The sequence below is a fragment of the Felis catus genome, chromosome B1 (genome assembly GCF_018350175.1).
Source record: "Felis catus isolate Fca126 chromosome B1, F.catus_Fca126_mat1.0, whole genome shotgun sequence".
Taxonomy (NCBI): domain Eukaryota; kingdom Metazoa; phylum Chordata; class Mammalia; order Carnivora; family Felidae; genus Felis; species Felis catus.
Genome location: NC_058371.1, coordinates 34,678,487 through 34,692,614, shown reverse-complemented (window position 1 = coordinate 34,692,614; position 14,128 = coordinate 34,678,487). Strand labels below are relative to the sequence as shown.

The 14,128-nt window shown below is 49.2% G+C and overlaps 1 protein-coding gene across 6 annotated transcripts in view; it reads left to right on the top strand.

Moving 5' to 3' along the window:
- SLC25A37 (solute carrier family 25 member 37) overlaps positions 1 to 14,128 on the top strand; it is a 40,218-nt gene that overhangs the window by 10,687 nt on the left and 15,403 nt on the right. The window contains exon 1 of one of the 6 annotated variants that reach the window (XM_045055381.1): positions 3,642 to 3,663. The exons of the other annotated variants lie outside the window; for them this stretch is intronic. The gene's annotated coding sequence lies outside the window, so the exon portion shown is untranslated. Of the gene's footprint in view, positions 1 to 3,641; positions 3,664 to 14,128 lie in introns of those variants that run through there. 6 annotated transcript variants of the gene reach the window in all.

Sequence of the window (14,128 nt, the reverse complement as noted above, 5' to 3'; positions counted from 1 at the left end):
GAATCCCAAGTAGGTTCCAAGCTCTCAGCGCAGAGCTGGACACAGGGCTCAATCTCAGGAACTGTAAGATCATGACCTGAGCCAAAATCAAGAATTGGGGGGTCAACCAACTGACTGAGCCACCCAGACTCCCCTAATATTAGTCTTAGACTAACATTGCTGTTTCCCTATTTGACGGGGCTGGGATCAGGTGGGATCCCATTTGTGAGCAGCTTTTCTAAACCCTGACCTGCCCAGATAATGACAGATCGTATCAGAGGCAATACACTTAATGATTGAGAGCAGCTCAGGTTAACAGCGCAGGGTCTGGGGCCAGACTGCCTGGGGACGGTGCCCAGACAAACCTCTTTGTGCCTAATTTTTCTCATCTGTAATAACAGGGATAATAACAGGACCCACCTCAGTGTTGCTATGAGAATTATGATATTGAATTATGACACACCTAGAGTGTTAAGAATAGCGTCGGGTACCTGGTAAGCACTCAGTTCGTTTTAGCTCCTTTATCGTTTCTAAAAGCGTTATTACTTGAAGGCCTGCCTATGCCTGTATGACGTTTCTGCACTTGTATATTGCAGTATTTTTGTATTGTTTCGATCTGCATTCTGTCGTTTGATTCTCTTAGCTCTCCTTTGAAGGTGGGAAAAGGCATGTACTGTTTCACGTTTCACAGATGAGAAAACTCAGCTTCAGAAAAATAGCATTTTCTGCTACACCAGAGCTAAGGGGGGAGAATGTGGAAGGGAGCAGGTGACAGCAACAAGTGAGGTGGGGAGTAGACTCACATGTTAATGGCAGCAGAGCCCCTGGGCTGGGTTCTGAGAGGAGCAGATGATGCGGCCCCAGCCACGTTATTGGGAGGGAGGGATTGGAATTAAGGGAGAGCCAGCAGGGAAAGTATGGTGTGGAATGCAGGGCTCCAACACATACGTAGGAGTTCTTTGGTCAGCTACTCCAGTACAGAGGGCAAGGGGATGATGACAAATGGTTATTGCTGTAGGTAAGTCGTGGCTTCACTCTCTGGAGTGAATTGCAGAGGCACCTTCTCTTTTCAGCAGGGAGTTGAAAAGTTGGGCTCCGTATAGTGATTTGAATTTGGACTGGCCTGAGAATCGTTTTGCAAATCATGGTATAAAGATGGCCTGTTGGCATGAGCTCTACATCAGAGTTCCGTGATCTAGGGCAGCAGTTTTCTTATCTTACACGGGGAAGAGTAGCGATGCCTGACTTACCTTCCTGGTAGGTCTACTTAGTGCATCCAGGAAGAAAGGATGGCCAGGCTTGCAGTGAACGAGCCTTTCTGCTGCTGAAAAGGTATAAAGCTGTCTGCAGGTGCCAGGTCATGGTATTTATTATCAGACTGGGATCCTGTTAAAGGGGTAAGGTTTGCTCCCTGCAATGGAAAATACGGGCTCTTCTTCCAGCCGCCGTAGGATTCGCCGCAGCTGCGTGGCCGCGGGCACTTCACCTCTCTCCTTACACAGTGTCTCCCATCTGTTGAGGAAAGACCAGCAGGCGGGAGCCTGCTCCCACCTCTCTCGCCGGGTAGTACTCCGAGCATGCTCAAAACAACACACCCAACACTGACTCCGTCGGGCTGGCACGGGGAGGAGCTGCGTGTGGCTCCTGAGATTGAGGCTAGTGAGTGACTAGGCCACGTGCAGGGGACGTCGGGCCCCGTTCATCTCGGGGAGGGGGGGGGGTTCGCATTTTACGTGCTCGCTTGTCCTTTTTTTTTAAGTGAGTCCGCCCCTTGCGTGCCAGGCAGATGGGGCTGGGGATTTTCCCATCTCGGTCCCTCGTGTCTCGGTTTTCCTTGTTTGTTCACGACTGTGGTCACAGGAAAGTAAGAGGGGAAGGAGGTAAGACACAGACGCCTTTGTCTCGAGGTCCTCCGGTCCTCGTCTCCTCGTGCGGCCCGCTTTGAGGGCAGTGCTGGCGCCTCGCTTGCCCGGGGCCTGGCCGTAGACGCCAGCAGCCCACGGGAAGCTTGCCAGCTAGGCCTGCTCGGGAGGGGGACGCGCCAGGCCTTGCCGCTCCGCTGGAGCGGGGCATGTCCCGGGGATGTCCCAGGGCCGTCACGAGCCTGGACGAAAGGAGTTGATGAGCAGATCTAAGGAGTCCGACCAGAGCAGGGAAGCCTTCCCAAAGGAAAGACGTCGGTGCGTGTGTACGTGTGTGGCAAACCCGGGGCGTGTCTTTAACTGAAGAACTGAGTCGGTCTCTTTCCTTAGTCACTGTCTCCACGGCTTATTTGCTAAATGTGGGCTTGCGTCAGCTCGGTTCGTAGAAACGTGGAAGAGCTGAAAGGCATTTGCAAAAATGTAACTTCGGCCCCTGGACTTCACTCGGTGACCAAATTAATTAAGGAGGGGAGCACGTGGAGAGTGAGCACGGGTGCTGGGCATGAGGGAGCCAGAAGGCTCGAGACACCTCTGCGGTCTCTGCCCACGGAAGTCCCTGTGTGGCCCGGAGGACAGACGTATGGATGAGTCGTTCCTGTAGGAGGTGTTGAGCCTGTCCTCAGGGGCCCGGAACCTCATCCAGAAGGGTCAGGAAAGGGCCCCTTGGGGCAATGGCTCAGTATCCATATCTAGACCAAAGGAGACAGAGATACTCGAACAAAACCATGTGATTCTCTCCCCTAGGCTGTCACTTCCTGTCCCCGAGGTGCCTGGCCATAAGCAGGACACTCGCACCCCTCTGACACTCTGATTTTGGGGTTCTGTCCTGAGCCTCCTGACTGCAGAATCTGCAGAGACAGTTTTTGTGGTTTGAGGTCACCACACTGGGGCCTTCACAGGGGACCTGCTCCCCCCCCCCCCCCCCCCCGGCTCTGAAATTTTCTCCCCCTGTTTTCTGAAATTTCTTCTTTTCCTCCCCCGTGTTCTGGGATTTTAATTCCGTTTGGCCCACTCAGCGACTGCCTGGTGGCTTTTCCTCCCTGAGTAGGAACTTTTACCGCAGCGCTAAAGCCCCGAGGAGGGCGGAAACCAGGAGGAAGGGAGGAAAGCTGTCATGTCAAAGGCATTTCTGCTCCTAATTGGTTCATAATTAATGGGTAGCATTAGTGGCAAATGCCAGCAGCAGCAGCAGCCAGAGAAGTGGCTAAAAATTAAATACAGTCACATGACTCGTGGAGGTTTAGGGTTTGCCTGAATGACCTTTACTGGCACAGGTCACAGTTTGTAGGGTTATGAGAGAAAGACTCAACAAACAGTGAGATTGATCTGGAGCCCCACAGCACCTGGACCTTTCCTTGAAACTCAGTTTCTCATGGCGTTCCTTAGCACTTTTTAATAATTTTTTTTAATGTTTATTTATTTTTGAGACAGAGAGAGACAGAGAATGAACAGGGGAGGGTCAGAGAGAGAGGGAGACACAGAATCTGAAACAGGCTCCGGGCTCCGAGCTGTCAGCACAGAGCCCGATGCGGGGCTCGAACCCACGGACCGCGAGATCATGACCTGGGCTGAAGTCGGACGCTCAACCGACTGAGCCACCCAGGCGCCCCTCCTTAGCACTTTTTAAAGGCAACTATGTAGCTGAACACTCTACCCTGTCCTCTCTTTCCTTTTTAGCCTCTCTGGCTCCTGTGGTGGTGGTGCTTCCTATAAAACGCGGAGTACAGTCCCTCGGCTCGTCCATCAGTCTCTGGCAGTTTTGGTAAAGAGCCTGAAACTTGAGGAATGTTCCCCTGGTGTCTGTATGAGGCCAGGTTTAGACAGAAGCTCCTGGAGCTCGCAGCTTCTGGAAACCGAGTCGTGTTTCTGTAAAAGGCCAGTCCGGTGACATGGACAAGAATCGGCTGACCCCGAGGCCAGCCCTCTGTTTCTGTGTCTGCGGATTCCCCTGGCACAGGAGGTCTTTGTTACCAAATCTATTTGCTGAGTGTTTTGAAGGAGGACGTGTGTGGGCCTTTTCAGTGTCGTTAGACAATGCTGAGCTGTTATCCAGAAGAAATGGTCGGGATAGAAGCCAAGATTTGATCTGGTTCAAGTTATACCATAGAAAGTGCCCAGTCGGGACAGGAGCCATCAGTGAAATGGTGAAATGGTTAAAATCCTAAAAAGTACGTGAGACTAGAGAGCTCTCTCTTAATGTAATTGTGTTAATTTTTTTCCCCTGGAATCTTTGATAATAACCTTTTTCCTGGCTTCTCAGGTAATAAACTGAATTAACGTACACGTATTCACGCAGGCCAGGAAGGGTGAAGCATACGTGAACTTGCTTTGCAAATTACTGAATATTTATGGTTGGCACTTAGAGCTTTAAGAATATCAGCCTCAAAAGTGACTTTTCACTGTAAAAACAGTGTAATAACAACAAGGAGTATATTGGCACGTTGGAAGACTCCTAGCTTCTTCAGTGCTTCTAGAAGAATCTTCCAAGTTTCCGAAGGAGGTGGAGGAGGGGCTGAAGTGCGTGCAGTTTGTGGTGATGGCGATGTAGCCAGGATGGCCTCAGGTGGTAGCACCTTCCATTACTGTCCTTCCACAGGCTGCTGAGCCCGCTGGTGGTGCTGCCCCTGACCCTGAGTTGGAAAGTCTCGTTTCAGACCTCCCGTGGGTGTCTCTTTCAGGGACCTTTTGTATTTTCTGATAATCCAGTCACAAGAAAGTTTCTGAAATTCTCTTCTAGACCCTAAGAACCGAAAGTCACTGCAAAGCTGGACTTTTACCAGGAACTGCTTTAAATTGAAAACAGATTTCTGATCTGTGAGCAGCCAGTTTAAGGGACAGGGAGAACTTTGTCAACTCAGGACTTGAGCTTGGAGGGCAGGGAACGAACTGAGAAAAAGGCAAGGCAAAAAAGCCTTTTCTTTGTGAACACAGGCACATGAAACATTTGTATTTTAGGGTGAATTATAATTAGCTTAGGGTAACCAGGGGCCCACCAGCTGAGTGACCTTGAGAAAAACATGTCACTTGTCCGAGTCTCAGTTTCTTCATCTGTAAAATGGCAAGATTCTAAATTTTTTCCACTCTTTCTTTTTTTTTTTAATGTTTATTTATTTTTGAGAAAGAGAGACAGAGTGTGAGCGGGAAAGGGGCTGAGAGAGGGAGACCCAGAATCTGAAGCAGGCTCTAGGCTCTGAGCTGTCGGCACAGAGCCTGACGCAGGGCTCAAAACCACGAACCGTGAGATGATGACCTGAGCCGAAGTCGGACGCTTCACCGACTGAGCCACCCAGGTGTCCCTCCACTCTTTATTTCCATGGGGCAGTATTACTTTTGGGCACCCCCTTTTGACTTGGAATGTATAGAGGGAGAAGCACTTCTGTTTGTAGGAGGACACCGGAAGACCCCTGCCTTGGAATGCTAGGGGGGCTGAGGAGCAGGGACCAGAGTCAGCTGCCAATATACCATTTGGGGTCCCTGCATCCCAGAGTGCCTGCCTAGAAATTATAGTCTGTTTGATTTACTTAAACCTCCAAGTACAATGCTTAAAGGCTGCAAACCATTCATTCGGGCAATTCCAGAAATGCTGAATGGTCACAGCCCCACCCTGGAATCAAGGGGAGACATGTAGCAGATGCTTCTGGAAGGCCCTGTTTATGACTCTGACTCCTTCCTGCTGGGGACCTTTTACAAGTTCACTACCAGGAAGCTGAGTCATTGAGGGGTCAGCTGGCATGGCCAAGGTCACACAGCATTGCCAGAAGCATGGATGAGTTAGCCCAGATGACCCGAGCGTTTGTGGGGAGCGTTGTGGTAAATGACAGGTTGGGGGGAGTTCCTCACTTGGGAGGCTCTCAGGCGTGTCCCCTCTTGGTGACAGGAACACCTCTGCTCCTCATGGTTGGCACTCCTATTTGGATTTCACAATGAGAAACGTTCTCCTGTCTTCTTCACCTCCTTTCTTCCTCCTCTTCTGTTTGCAAATCCATGGCAGGAGGTCAGGACCGAACAGACTGAAGGATAAAATGATGTTTTCAGGACACCCGTGGGCTCTGTGTCCTTCTGTGCCTTTCTGGGCTCATCCCCTGGAACTCAGCAGGCTGCCAGTGACACAGCCTTCTCAGGGCCTCTGGCCGCCCCCCACCTGCACTACCTGTGCCTCACGTAGCCCCTCTGTCCTGAGCTCCACTTGGCCTGACTCACCCAGCCTCAGTTCTTGGCTTCCAAGTCACTTCCAGGACCCCTCCCCACGTATAAATTAGGTCTCGTGCCTTTCTGTCCTTTTGCTTTCCTTCAGCGTCCTTAGGCTTTGCCATTTTTTATTTGTGCAACTTTTGGTTTACTCTGCCTGTGCCTGCTAGACGACAGACTCGTTGCAGGCAAGGACCTGGTGCCCTGCACCACTCAGCCCCAGGACCCCTGTCGGCACACTGACGACGTGTATGGAGTGGGGAGAAAAACCCTGCTGTTTTACCACTTTCAGGCCATTCACTCGCGTCCCCCGTGCCAGTCTTGTGCTCTCACTTCTGGAAACCCTTCTCATCAGATGGCTTCGGCTTATATTTTTTTCATTTTTTTTTAATGTTTGTTTATTTTTGAGAGAGAGAGAGAGAGAGACAGATTGCGAGTGGGGGAGGGGTAGAGAGAAAGGGAGACACCCGAAAGAGGCTCCAGGCTCCGTGCTCTAAGCACAGAGCCTGACACGGGGCTCGAACCCACGAACCGTGAGATCATGACCTGAGCCGAAGTCGGACGCTTAACCGACTGAGCCACCCAGGCGCCCTAAGATGGCTTCAGTTTAAATCGTACACCCAAGTTCTCTTTTCCAGGTTGAGGGTTTAGTCGGCATGAAAGCTCACCCATGATTGTAGGTTCCTGCCCTTCCCTTCGGCATCCAGTAAAACTTAAATATGACTCCCCCAAAAGCTTATGAAACAGTTTGTACATGCAGACATTTGTGCATGTGAGTGGGTTCCAGAGGCTGGAATGTGAATCTTCAGGATGTTTCCTTCGGTGTCTTTCCCCTGAGACGCTTAGAACTTCAAGCCTGGTATTTCTGGTGTTTGGTTTTCTTTCTCTGTTATTGGCTGGTGTGCAAGGTGTGTGAAGAGCACAGGAGACCATCGTCTCCGGCTGTGACCTGACCCGACCCACCTGTAAATCAGCCAGCATTATGGAGATAATTTGATCTTAGCATTTGTGGGAAATCTGGCTTTCAGTAACATCTGGGAAGTTTCCCCTGAAGCCCTGCTGAGACCTCTAGCGTATGCCGAGGATACGCTCTGGAGCTCGGCTCTGATGGGGCTGCCCCTCTATGTGGCAGGCCCCAGAAGATGATGGTGTGCATCGTGCTGCAGGACACAGCACGTGGATAGCAGGACACAGCCCGGAGACAGCTGTCGGCGGGGTTTCAAGTGCCTACTTTGTATGTGCCTGCGGGTAAAATTTTGTGCACCTCTGAGTTCTCGACAATCGCGTATTGATTGTCTGTTGCATAAAGCACGCTGCCAGGGCCTTGAGATCACAAATGCCATGAGGCTGTCCCCTCCTTCATGCCCTCAGACGTTAACGGAAGACAGGCATGCAGACACATCACCTGATGTAATTATAAGTAGAGAAATGAGCAAGAGAAGGCTGGCGACAGGGCTGCTTGGAAAAGTCTTTTCTTCCTGTGGCTAATAGGCTAATAGTGGGGCACGCTTTAGAAGGTGTGGCCTCTGTGAAGGGTGTGGAAGCTGCTGTTGCAGAAGCTGACAGGACCACACTTGACGTGAGAACTGTATGCAGGGCTTCAAGGTGCCCGGCTCCCTGGGCCTGCGGGAGTGGATTCCAGGAGAGCCGTCACCCACGGCGCTCAGGGGGTCCCCTGCACTCCCCGGCTCTGATGGCCTGCCATCGGTGTCGTCACCCGGTCCGTAACATACAAACACTTGGCTGGTTTTTGGCCTGAGCAGTTGGGGTACTGATTCCTGGGATACTATCTTTTGAGGTGGGCATGGGCCAGTGTAACAGGGAACCACTGCATCCTTGAGGCTGGGGACCACCTATGGGAAGGGATGGAGATTCAGATTCTACATCTTAACCATTTCTGCCTTCTGTCCAGGAGTCCCCGGGCTCACCTTCCGGGTGCTTCCTTCCAAGGCGGGCTCTGGAGCCGGAAGTATTACTGTGTCTAGGGGATCACGCTGTGCCTTTGAGACCCCTGGTTGCCTTTGGCAAAAACATGCAAGCAAGCAAACAAACCAAAAAACGCTATTTCAGGGGTTAGAGGAAGGTTAAAGGTGTTAGAGGATTACGTGATTGTGACAGGATCTCAGACTGTGAACAGCATGTGGAATGAGCTATTGATTAGATTGAGGATTTTAAAAAGGTTGTGTTAAATACGTATAACGTGAAATTTACATCTTTTTTTTTTTTAACGTTTATTTATTTTTGAGACAGAGAGAGACAGAGCATGAACAGGGGAGGGGCAGAGAGAGAGGGAGACACAGAATCCGAAACAGGCTCCAGGCTCTGAGCTGTCAGCACACAGCCCGACGCGGGGCTCGAACTCACGGACTGTGAGATCATGACCTGAGCCGAAGTCGGACGCTCAACCGACCGAGCCACCCAGGCGCCCCTGAAATTTACATCTTAACAGTTTTTTTCTTCCTTTTCATTTTCATGAAGTTTTAAATTTTAATTCGTGACGTTACCATACAGTGTTATGCTAGTTTCAGGTGTCTAATACCATCCTAATGCCCTTAAGTGTGTCGTTCAGCAATGTCGAATCCGTTCACACTGTTGTGCAACCAATCTCCAGAACCGTTTTCATCTTCTCAGAGTAAAACTGTCCCCTTGAAACAGCCACTCCCCATTCCCCACCCCACCGCAGCCCTTCACAGCCCCCATCCCACTTTCTGTCTCTGGATTTGGCTATTCTAGGTGCCTCGTGTAAGTGAAATCATACAGTATTTGTCTTTTTGTGACTGGCTTGTCTCATAGTGTCCTTAAGGTTCATCCATGTTGTAGCATGCGTGAGAAGTTCCTTCCTTTGTAAGGCTGAATGATAGTGTTGTACAAGATACCACATTTTGTTCAGCTGTTCACCCACAGATGGACGTTTGGTTGGCTTCTACCTGTTGGCTGTTACGAATAATGTTGCTATGCACACGGGTGTGCAAATATGTCTTTGGGACTCTGCTTTAAATTTTTTTTTGTTATAAACCAGAAGTGGGATTGCTGGATCATATGGTAATTCTATTTTTAATTTTTTTTTTTTTTTTTTGGAAACCACTGTACTGTTTCCATAGGGGCTGCACCATTTTACATTCCTACCCGCAGTACACAAGGCTTGCAATTTCTCTTGCGTTTCATTTCATTTTTTGGTTTCTTTTCCTTCCCTTTCCTCCCTCCCTTTCTTCTTTCTTTCTTTCTTTCTTTCTTTCTTTCTTTCTTTCTTTCTTTCTTTCTTTCTTTCTTTCTTTCTCCTTTCCTTTCCTTTCCTTTCCTTTCCTTTTTCATTTTCTTTCTTTCTTTCTTTCTTTTTCTTTCTTTCCTTTTTCTCTTTTTTCTTTCATTCTTTCTTTTTTTCTCTTTCCTTTTTCTTTCTCTTTCTTTCTTTCTTTCTTTCCTTTTTCTCTTTCTTTTTTCTTTCTTTCTTTCTTTCTCTTTCCTTTTGCTTTCTTTTTCTTTCTTTCTTTCTTTCTTTCTTTCTTTCTTTCTTTCCTTTTTCTCTTCTTTCTTTCTTTCTTTCTCTTCCTTTCTCTCTTTCCTTTTTCTTTCTTTTTTCTTTCTTTCTTTCCTTTTTCTCTTTCTTTTTTTCTTTCTTTTTTTCTTTCTTTCTTTTTCTTTCTTTCCTTTTTCTCTTTTTTTTTCTCTTTCTTTCTTTCTTTCTTTCTTTCTTTCTTTCTTTCTTTCCTTTTTCTCTTTCTCCTTCCTTCCTTCCTTCCTTCCTTCCTTCCTTCCTTCCTTCTTTCCTTTCTTTCAAATACAGGTAAACGTTTTAACACTGCAAGTAGGCCTGATGGCCAGTAAGGTAGATATATAGATTTATCTCCCTGCAAGTAAAACACACCGCACACGTTTGTTTTTCAAAGGATTCTTTTCCAGTTTCGTAGATTTAGACTATGTGAGCCAAAAAGGACATCCTTAGAGACATCACTATTAACTCCTGTTTATCCGTTTGACAGATAATTTGCAATTGTAATAGATCCGTGAACAAAACAGAGGAAATTTCTCACCCTTTCTGGTGTTTACCTTCTGGTGGAAACCTGTTTTGATACCCAGTTAGCTAGATTGCTCCCAGTTCCTCAGGGATTTGAGGGCAGGGCTGGGCAGGAGCCTAGGTCTTCTGAGTCTTGGAACAGGGCTCTGTCCCTTCATGCTCACATTTAAATGCACGGTTTGGGAGGATTGCCCCTGTTTAGGAAAGTGAGATATCCTCGGTGGAGACATCTATGCCCTGTAGCACCACGTGGATGTATCCTCCAGAATCCGGGGGACCTGAGCACCTGCCCATGCCCACGGTGGGGGCCCAAGTCCTGCAGGGTGATGGTGGACCACAGGAGAGGGGGCAGAGCCCACAGAGGGTTCTGTGGTTCCTTGGCCCCATCTGGCTGTTTCCCTGCAGTTCAGAGAAGAGCAAGTCCTTGAGCACAGGAGGGCCCTTTCCACAGTGGTGACCTCCAGGAAATGGGCTGCAGCCAGCAGTGTCAGGGAACCTTGGGACTTAAGGCTCCTGCTCAGCCCAGCCCAGACTTTCACACTGGTTAAAGGTCTCCAGAACCGCCCTTGCTTCTGAATAACCAGGCCAGGTGAGCGAGCCTCCCAAGGCACTGCCATCTTGGACCCTTGGCGCCTCTGTAAACTGACACTGGTGATTTCCCCTCTCCCTTTCAGGCTGCCCAGGTTCCCTTTGTTACATAATCAGGATTAATGTAAGCAGCTGGGTCCAGTCTAGAAACCGAGAGCCAAGAAAGGTGAATGTGGAAGTGGGGTGGGAGGGACAGAGTCCCTTGTGCGTGCTGTGGGCAAGTCCCCTGGCTTTTCCGGGCCTCAGTTTCTCTTCAGTTAAGAGGGCAGCAGAACTGTAAGCTGCTCGGGCTGTCCAGATGATGACTCAGGTAATCTAGTCTCAGTGTGCAGTCATTGTGGGGGGCGGGGGGTTGCTCCCGACCAGGGCTGATCTTGAGGGCACCCTGCTCCAAGGGAATGAGAATTTTAAGAAGGAATTAGAATAGAAGTTAGATCTTCCTAGGAATTTGCTGTTTCTCCAAAAACAAAACAAAACAAAACAAAACAAAACCCAAACAAAAAAAACATCCAAAAACCCAGACATGAATGAGAGCAGTAGCAGCTGTATGCCAGACCCCAGGCAAAGGGCTTTTCATTCATTCGTTACTTCCTTTAATCCTCACAGAGACGTTAGACATAGGTGCTATTATGATCTCCCATTCACAGATAAGGAAACAGGCTCAGAGAAATGAAATAATTTGCCAAAGGTGCAAAGGTATGAGGAGGAAGCAGCAGAATGAGGTTTAGACCCAGGCGGGGCCCTCGAGTCTGCGGTGCTGGCCTTGTGGGCCTGGATGCCAGTGGGAATGGGTAGGCCCCTTGCTTTTTCAGCCTCTTTCTTTCTTTCTTTCTTTCTTTCTTTCTTTCTTTCTTTCTTTCTTTCTTTCTTTCTTTCTTTCTTTCTCTCTTTCTTTCTTTCTCTTTCTTTCCTTCAGCTTATTCATTTTATTTACTTTGAAAGAGAGAGAGAGAGAGAGAGAGAGAGAGAGAATTCCAAGCAGGCTGCATGTTGCCAGTACAGAGCCTGATGTGGGGCTCGAACTCATAAGCCTGTGAGATCATGACCTGAGCGGAAATGAGGAGTCAGATGCTTAACTGACTGAGCCACCCAGGCACCCCCACCCAGCCTCTTTCTGATCAGAGGGGCTGGGGGTTAGGTTTCACTCCTGTCCGTACCTTGTGTGGTCGTAGGCACTGTGGCCTGGTGTCCTCAACGCCTGTGCCCTGTGGCTGGCAGCTTCCTTCTGGGACCCTGGGGTCTGTTGTGTGAGTGGTTTATAGCCTATCCTACTCTGTCATCTGATGTTCAGTTCAGACCTGCAGTGAGATCCTTCGTGCCAAACAGCCATTTGTCAGCAAGCAGGAGGAAGGAAAAGCCTCACACCTTCTTGGCAAGATTAGGTCAGTTTTTGGTGGTGGTTCTTATTAAGATTTCAAAGCCATTTGTGTTAACATAGGTGGTGGTTAAGGAATGTGCTGGAGCCCTTATAAAAATAATGACTAAGATGATAAACATTTGTGGAGCACCTCCTGTACTGTGCTAGGTGATCTGTGCGCTGAAAAGTTTTCTCATGTATCCATTGCAGGAAGCACGTGACGTCGGGGTTTTCACAGATGAGGGAACCGAAGTTCAGAGAAGTTGAGTAACTTCCTCGAAGTGCATACAGCTGAAAAATAGAATAGGACTTTGATTGTGAGGTGGTCAGGGACAAGGGACATCTTTGTGTCTTCGGGCGCTAATCATAGAGTCAGTCAGGCCTAGAGTAGAAGCCCAAAATGTCATTGTTGATTGAATGGATGAACTCCGCACCCCAAGAGACTATCCGAGCATCAGGCCGGCGGGTGGGTGAACAAGGTATTTTTGAGATTTCCACAGTTGGAATCTTCAGCAAAGTGTGGTTGCAGGGCTGGGTCTGGGAGTGTTGGCCAGTCCTGGCACAGTGGTGACCAGCTCTGGGAGCTTGGGCAAATCCCATAACTGTTTCCTAATTAGGGAAAACTAAGTGGAGGCTGGGGGATAGGTGGGTGGCAGAACTCTGAAATCAAACAAAAGCCCACAGGGAGCCCCACCGCGCAAGGCCACAATGGCAGAGCGTCCAGGGCTGAAGGAGCGAGCAGGGACCAGAACGGTCGTGTGGAGAATCAGTGGCCGCATCCTGTTCGTCTGTACCCAGGTCGTCCTGGTGCCATGGGGTGGCTTTGTGTTCTTCTAGGGTACTTCCATGTGGATTCTTGCATTCAATTTGTTCTTTGATGTGGCGTTAGGGTGCTTCAGCGAGTTTACCTCTATACGAGGAAAATAAAACACTTTTGAGAATGAGGCGTTCCTTCAGTTCTGCCTCTGACATCTTGTCCTTACTTGTAGGTGGGGTGTTTATAAGCCAATGACATAGACAAGGCTGCTGAGTCAGGGAGGCCCCGGGGAGGCCAGGGAATAGCAGTGAATTAAATTCTTCCCTGAAAGCGGCCTGAACTTTGGAATATTCAGTCTTAGCCTTTGAATACTGAGAGAGCGCCAGGCTTTCATCCATCCAGATGCCCCTCCTGGCCACAACCTGGGCGGGCAAATGGTTCAAGCTCTTTTTGAGTGACAACAGGTTCGTTTCGAACGAGCCCCTCTTACCCTGTTCCCCTTGGAATCAGCGGCCAGGCTGATGGCCAGCGATGGGAAACAGGGAAGCTATGTGAGCTCCATGTGATTGGGCTTGTGACTGTCTGTAAGCTGGCAGGCTGGACACAGATCCCTCAGGAGCATCGCGGTCTTAGGCAGTGAGGATTTAGGTGACTTTGACATAGTCAGGGTACTATTCCCTCTTCAAAGAGGTCGGACACATAAGGACTAGTATACATTTATGACTTAGCATGACAGGAGAAACAGAGCACATCAGAGACAGGAAGGTAGTTAGAAATCACCTGTGATCCCTACTGTCCACCCCCCAGGGAGAGGTCGTGTGGCCTCCTGGTTCAGAGCATGGCTTTGGAGCCAATCTGCCTGGCTTCCATTCCTGTGTGTACTCTGTGACCTTGGAGCAAGTTGCTTATCCCCTCTGTGCCTCAGTTTCCTTGTTTGTAAAACGGAGATAGTTGCTGCTATGACTTTTATTACTATAATTATCTTGTGAATAGAGGCTTGGGGGCTCAGAGAAGCCAGCTGACTTGTTGAAGGCCACCGTAGTCCTTAATATCAGGCGTAGGACTAGAACGCCGGACCCTGGGCCCCTGCTCATCTTGCTAGGGTCACCAATCCCGTCCGTGAACTCCGAGCCCTGTTACCTGGAATCTTGGGAATTTTCCCACGTGTAGGGCAGAAATAATTTAATCCTTCGGGCTGGCCGCAAACTGGATGTTTTGAGTATTTCCTGGGTATATTGGGTCTGAGCCAGGCATGGATTCTCTCATCCCTGCCTCCATCTGCTGGAGAGTTTTCTAGAGAAGGGCAGGAGTGACCAGGGTCA